Below are 7500 nucleotides of genomic sequence, written 5' to 3' on the forward strand. Positions count from 1 at the left end.
ATGCTTATCCAAGCTTGCCAGTGTTCTGGGGACGCCAATCCAATGTGATAAACTGACGTCCACAAAGGAGAGGCTGTCATATGCTCGTGTCTTGGTGGAAGTGGATTTGCTTGAGGACCTTCGGTCTTCCATTGATGTAGTGCTGCCAAATGGAAACCTTCTCTGTCAAAAGGTCATATATGAGACCTTGCCAAAATTCTGTAAAAGCTGCCAAGTGCTTGGGCATTCCACCGGAGCATGCTTAAAAAATCAGGCTGCTCCTAGACAAATGGAGAAGAAAGGAACAGAACAGGAGACTGCCCCGTCCAAAGGCAGTGTTTTACTCAGTCCCCGTGTTGCTGTTCCCACAGATTCTCAACATAACTCCCCTGTTGTTACTCCCACAGGCCCGCAGCTCAACCTCTCTGTTGAAGTTCCCACTGACCCCCAGGTTTCTGAGAATGCTCAGGAGGAGCAGCAACGTGACCAAGCCCCAGTTGCGGTAGTTTCAGAAGGCTGGGAAACTGTAAGGAGGAAGAAACATGGTAATAAGCACCACTCACCTTCACCAAAGGTTTTGCCTGCAGTGAATAGTCGTTCTTCTACTCAGACTGTATCCACCAAGGGGAAGGCAATTGCAGCCACAGTTGATGTCTATGTCAACAGAATGCAGCACAAAGGTACATCGGGTATGCCCTCTAGGAGCTTGGTGCAAAGGAACTCCAACAAATCATCTGGTAGTGGTGGGGAACCCCCCACTCTTCCTCAATCATGTTAGTCCACTGCTGGAATGTGAGAGGGCTCAACAGCCCTCTCAAACAACATGAGGTAGTAAGCCTCATGAAGAAAAATAAGGTGGATGTTTGTGGTCTTTTAGAGACCAAGTTGTCTCTGGCAAAAGTAGAGTGTTTGCATAAATTTCGGTTGAAGACATGGAAGTTTATAAGCAATGCTGGCGATGCAGCTTATGCCCGTATACTTGTGTTTTGGAATCCTGACACAGTAAAAGTTGAGATGCTTCACTCCTCTGCTCAGGGGATTCACGTTCTAGTTACAAGCTTGGTTCAGCAATTCTGTTTTACAGCCACGTTCATATATGGTTTCAACACCATTTCGGCCAGGAGGACTTTGTGGGCAGACCTTAGAAGATGGAGTGTGGACTCTCCATGGCTCCTACTTGGAGACTTTAACTCAATCCTCTCTCAGGAGGACAAGCACAATGGGGAGCCAGTATCTACCTACGAAATTTCAGACTTCAGGGAGTGCTGCTCTGATCTTGGTATTGCCGACTTGCATGCTACAGGCTCCCACTTCACATGGTCAAATGGCACGGTCTGGACAAAGATTGACAGGGTGATGGTGAACACCCACTGGTACTCTATGCAACAAATGGCTCACGTTCATTTCGGCACTCCAGGGGCTTTTTCTGACCATGCTCCATCTACTGTCCAGCTGGGACTTCGGGCTCCTCACGGCAACAGGAACTTTAAATTTTTCAACATGTGGACTGCTCATCCACAGTTCTTGGACACCATCTCCCAATATTGGTCTTCAGATGCTTACGGGACGCACATGTATATCCTGTGCAAAAAGCTCAAGCTTTTAAAGGGCGGCCTAAGGTCTCTCAACAGACTTCATTTTAGCCATATTTCGGAGAGGGTTGCTAGAGCTGAAAAGGCCCTGGATGACACTCAGCTTCTTCTCCAAAATGACATGGACAACGGTCAGCTCCTTGCTCTTGAAAAGCTGCAGAGGCTCAACCTTGTTAATCTCAAGTCAGCTGAAAAAATGTTCTTCAGCCAAAAGTTGAAGTGTGCTTTCTTTAAAGAATGTGACAAGAGCTCTAGATTCTTTCACTCTTTGATGAACCAGCGTCACAGAAGACGCCACATTCCTGCCATAGTTAGAAGTGATGGTATGCTAACTACTTCGGCAGAAGAGATGGGTAGAGAGTTCGTCTCTTACTACAAAGATTTACTGGGAACATCCAAGCACACTATTCCTCTGCGAGCTGAGGTGGTACAAAGTGGACCCTGCATTAATGTTGATTCCCATGCCTATCTCCTCACTCCTGTTTCATCTGATGACATTAAACAGGTTCTCTTCAGTATGGATGATAATAAAGCTCCAGGGCCTGATGGGTACACATCTGCATTCTTTAAAAAAGCTTGGAGCATCGTGGGAACAGACTTCTGTTCAGCTGTGAAGGACTTCTTTGCCTCAGGGAGGCTACTCAAGCAGCTCAACCACTCTACCATAGCTCTTGTTCCCAAGTCAACCACTTCCAACTCAGCTGCAGATTACAGACCCATCTCTTGCTGCAATGTCACCTACAAAGTTATCTCCAAGATACTTGCAGGGAGATTGGCTCACGTTCTTCATGATATCATTGGTCCCTCTCAAAATGCTTTTCTTGGTGGGAGACTCATGGCTGACAATATAAATCTCATGCAAGAATTGCTGAGAAGTTATGGGAGGAAACGTGTGTCACCCCGCTGCACCATCAAGATTGACTTCAAGAAAGCCTTCGATACAGTACAGTGGCCCTTTCTTCGTGCTCTCATGCACCTATTGGGGTTCCCAGCTAGGTTTGTTCATCTGGTTATGGAATGTGTTGAGACTGCCTCCTTCTCTGTTTGCATAAATGGTAATCTCTATGGTTTCTTCCCTGGCAAATGTGGTGTTCGGCAAGGAGACCCATTATCTCCATATCTCTTTATTATCTGCATGGAGTACTTTTCTAGGCTTCTAAAAAGCTCCACTCAGCTTTCGGGTTTCAACTTTCACCCCAAATGCCAAGCCTTGGAAATTAGTCATCTTGGGTTCGCTGACGATATTCTCTTGCTCTGTCGTTGTGACATGACCTCTGTTAACACTCTCTTGCAGCAGCTTCATATCTTTGGAGAGTCCTCTGGCCTTGTTATTAATGCAACAAAATCCTCCATTTTCTTTGCGGGTGTATCGGAAGACATTAAGCAGGCAATTCTCAACCTCTCCCAGTTCACAGAAGGAAGCTTTCCTTTCAAGTACCTCGGCGTCCCTCTCAGCCCTCACAGACTCCTAGCCAGTCAATTCTCTCCTCTTATTCACAGGCTAGAATCCACTATTCAGAGTTGGCTTGGAAAGTTTCTCTCTTATGCAGGTCGGTTGGAATTGATTAAATCGGTCCTGCATGGCATGGTGCAATTTTGGATCAGCATCTTCCCTATCCCAGTTGTTGTGATCAACAAGATTACTAGCCTGTGCAGGAACTTCCTATGGACTGGCAATATGTCTAGAAGCAAATCTGCTCTTGTATCTTGGAAGCAAGTGTGTCTGCCAAAGAATGAAGGGGGTCTTGGGGTTCATGACATCAAAGCCAGAAATGCCAGCTTTTTCGCCAAGCATCTCTGGAATATTCACCTAAAGGTAGACTCTCTATGGATTCGATGGGTAGATCACTTCTACATTTCAAGAGCATCCATCTGGTCCTTGGAAGCTAAGAAAACCGATTCCCCTCTGTGGAAATCTATCTTCTCCATTCGTGACAGACTGCTTAACCTCTGTGGCGGGGAGGCTCCAGTGCAGCAGCTGCTCTCAAATTGGCAATCTGGCTCATGCTCATTTACAGCCAATGCATATGATTTTTTCAGATATAAAGCCGCTCCAGTACAGTGGTCCAATGTAGTTTGGGAACAATGGTCTCTCCCAAGGCACAGTTTTTCCCTATGGCTGGCTATGTTGGGCAAGTTGCGAACCAGAGATCGTCTACAGTTTCTATCCCCTGATCCTATATGCCCTTTGTGCCTGAATGCTGATGAATCTCATGACCACCTCTTCTTCACTTGTGACTGGACGTCTTCTATTTGGAGAAAGGCCAAACTCTGGCTTAAGATCCATAACACTATGCATTCCCTAAGTAGAGCCGCAAGGGTTCTACACAACAACAAAAAAGGATTGCAGCCGAGAATGAGACGAGTATCTCTTGCTATTCTAGTGTATTTGATCTGGGAGGAAAGAAATAGGAGAATTTTCAACACCATTGGGAAATCCGTTGAAGCTATTTTCAGGAAATTCCAGATACTGTTCTATACTATATTGTATTTCCATGAAAATACTCACCAAGCCTACAGTGTTGCATTCTGATGAGCCTGTTGGCGTATTTTTGAATGCCTTGTCTTGCATGGTTTTGCATGGGACATGCATGGCTTCAACGTCCCTGCACTGTTTAGTCTCTGTTCCTCTGTTCTGCATGGGGATATAATTATTCTCGTGGCTTGGCTTCATCGATTATAGTTCCTTTGCATAGTTGTGTCTGGCTGGTAAATCATTCCGGTTGGCACTTGGTAGAGTGCAATTGGCTCTGTCTTCCCTGCTTGAAATGGCTCTTGGCGGCTCCTTTCTGGCTGGTAATTGAATTGTGGGCTGTTTTTGTCTTCTTCTCTGTATTGGTTGCTCTGCACGGATGCTCTGCTGGCACTGTTCTTGGCTGCTGGTGTTTTGCTTTTCTTCGGCTTATCTTTGGGGTTGTTTTCTGCATGGTTTTGATTGGCTGAGGTAGTGTGGTCCCCTGTGGTAGCGCGGCTGTGAGAGGGTAACGCTGCTCCATGCTTGGGGAAAGTGGGTTCTCAATATGCAGCTGCGTTGGCTTCGCTAGGCTGAAGATGTTTTTGAACATGCATGGCTCGGCTTGGCCATCAGGTATATGTTTTGGACTCTTCCCGCTTGCATGGGCTCTTTACTTCTCTTCTTGCTGGAGGCTGAAGCATTTCAAGTGGAAGATGGCTTGAGGAGCTTCACGGCTCAGCTTGGTTTTTGGGTCTAAGTTGTTCCCGGCATGTCATCATCTGCATTGGAAGGAGTCTCACGACCAGTTTTTGGGTCCCCTATATGTTCACAATATGCTAGTTTGTTTTTGCCTTCTGGTTTTGTTGCTTGTTAAAGGGAGCCTGTTCCCTTTGAATATAGGTTTGTTTATATGTCGATCTTGGGAATCAGTTCTCTAAGATTTGTTCAAGGGCGTCTGTTACCTTTGCTTTCAGTTGAGCATGCTTGTCTTGCTTCTATTTTGGTCAAGGGATTTTTCTTCCCTTTTCCTTGTATTGCTGGTCTCCAGCTTCTTTTTGATCTATACAATTCTTACATTTGATCAAAAAAAAAAAAAAAAAAGAAAGAGCTCTCAGTTTTCGGAGCGAGTACGCCAAGCTGAGGCTGACCTGGAGCAGCATCAAGCTCTTTTGCATAATGACAAGGACAATGAACATTTGTTGGCTCAGGATAAAAAGCTTCGCTTGGACCTTGTCAACCTCAAATCAGCGGAAAAAATGTTTTACAGCCAGAAATTAAAATGCAACTTTTTCAAGGACTGCGATAGAGGGACCAGTTTTTTCCATGCCTTGATGAGTCACAAGCACAAGAAGAACTTCATTCCTGCCATTCGCGGCAATAATGGATCACTCACGACCTCCATGGCTGAGGTAGGGGATGTCTTCGTCAGCTATTACCAGCAGCTCCTGGGTTCTTCACGCACCACACTTCCTCTGGATGAGACTATTGTCTGCTGTGGACCTCGTCTTGATACCGCCTCTCAAGCTTCTTTGTTAGCTGCTGTCTCACATGATGATATCAAAAAAGCCCTTTTCAGCATTGGTGATCACAAATCCCCGGGGCCTGACGGGTATTCATCTTTCTTTTTCAAGAAATCTTGGGATGTGGTTGGGCAGGATCTTTGTGTTGCCGTGCAAGATTTTTTCCAAACAGGGCAGCTTCTAAAACAGATTAACCACTCTATCATTGCACTGGTGCCGAAATCTGCTCATGTTACTACAGCTAGTGATTTCAGGCCCATTTCTTGCTGTAACGTCGTTTACAAAATCATTTCAAAAATCCTAGCTGACAGATTGGGACATGCTCTTGATGGCATCATCAGCCCCATGCAAAATGCTTTCCTAGGTGGTCGTCGAATGGCTGATAATATCAATCTTTTGCAGGAGCTTATCAGGCAATACGAAAGGAAAAGAACCTCCCCTAGATGCCTTATACAAATTGATTTTAGGAAAGCCTTTGACTCAGTTCAATGGGCATTCCTACGACATCTGCTTCTACTCCTTGGCTTCCCTGATAGATTTGTTCATTTGGTGATGACTTGCGTGGAAACAGCTTCATATTCAGTGGCTGTCAATGGGGAGCTGTTTGGGTTTTTCCCTGGAAAAAGCGGGGTGCGACAGGGGGATCCCCTGTCGCCATATTTATTCATAACCTGCATGGAATATTTCAGTAGGATGCTCAGCTTAGTATCCCAGAATCCTTCCTTTCATTTCCACCCGAAATGCAAGCCTCTTGGCATTACTCATCTATCTTTTGCTGATGATGTTATGCTGCTATGCCGAGGGGATCGGTGTTCAGTTCAAATTCTCCTCCAGCAACTGGTGCTCTTTGGGCAAACATCTGGCTTGGATATTAATATTTCCAAATCATCAATTTATTTTGGTGGTGTTGCTGTAAGTCTGAAGCAAGCCATTTTGCTAGATACGGGTTTCTCTGAAGGCTCCTTCCCTTTCAGGTATCTTGGTGTGCCTCTCAGCCCCCACAGGCTTCTTGCAAGTCAGTTTTCACCGCTTCTCCACAAGTTAGAAGCAACTATTCAAGCATGGGTGGGTAAACATCTTACATATGCTGGTAGACTGGAGCTCATTAAGTCAGTTTTATATGGTATGGTGCAATTCTGGGTTAGCATTTTTCCTATGCCGTGTGCTGTCATCAGACAAATTACTTGTCTCTGTCGAAATTTCTTGTGGACAGGAGATATAGGCCGATGTAAGTCTGCTCTTGTGGCATGGAAAACGGTTTGCCTGCCAAAGAAAGAGGGAGGACTGGGTTTGCTTAATATTCAAATCAGTAACAACAGTTTCATTGCCAAACAGCTCTGGAACATACATCAGAAGCAGGATTCCATCTGGATACGATGGATACACCACTACTATTTACATGCCAACTCCATTTGGAATATTCAGGCCCATAAAACTTCGTCTCCACTGTGGAAGTCTATTGTTCTTCTAAAGAACCAGCTTGTCCAGAGCTATGGGAGCCATCTAGTAGTTATTGATCTAATGGCTGACTGGGAGCGGAGAGAAGGTGGATTCACTTCTAATGCCTATGCTTCTCTTAGGCCCCAAAGTTCAGCAGTTCCCTGGGAGAAGATTGTTTGGGAGCAATGGTCTCTGCCCCGATGCAACTTCATATTATGGCTAGCTCTGCTTGGGAAACTCCGAACTCGAGATAGATTGAGGTTCATTTCCACTGACACTCTCTGCACCTTTTGCTCACAGGAAGCGGAGAGCCATGGTCATTTGTTTTTCGATTGCACTTGGACATCTTCTCTTTGGAACAAGATTAAAGCCTGGTTGAACATTACCAAGCGTATGGCCACTCTCAAGAGTGCAGTGAGAGGTTTGCCTTCAAGAAAGAAGAACTTCGAGGCAAGAATGCGCAGAGCCTCTCTCAGCATGATAGTATACTTGATATGGGAGGAGAGGAACAAAA

This window comes from Populus nigra, chromosome 2 (genome assembly GCF_951802175.1).
Source record: "Populus nigra chromosome 2, ddPopNigr1.1, whole genome shotgun sequence".
NCBI classification, from domain to species: Eukaryota; Viridiplantae; Streptophyta; class Magnoliopsida; order Malpighiales; family Salicaceae; genus Populus; species Populus nigra.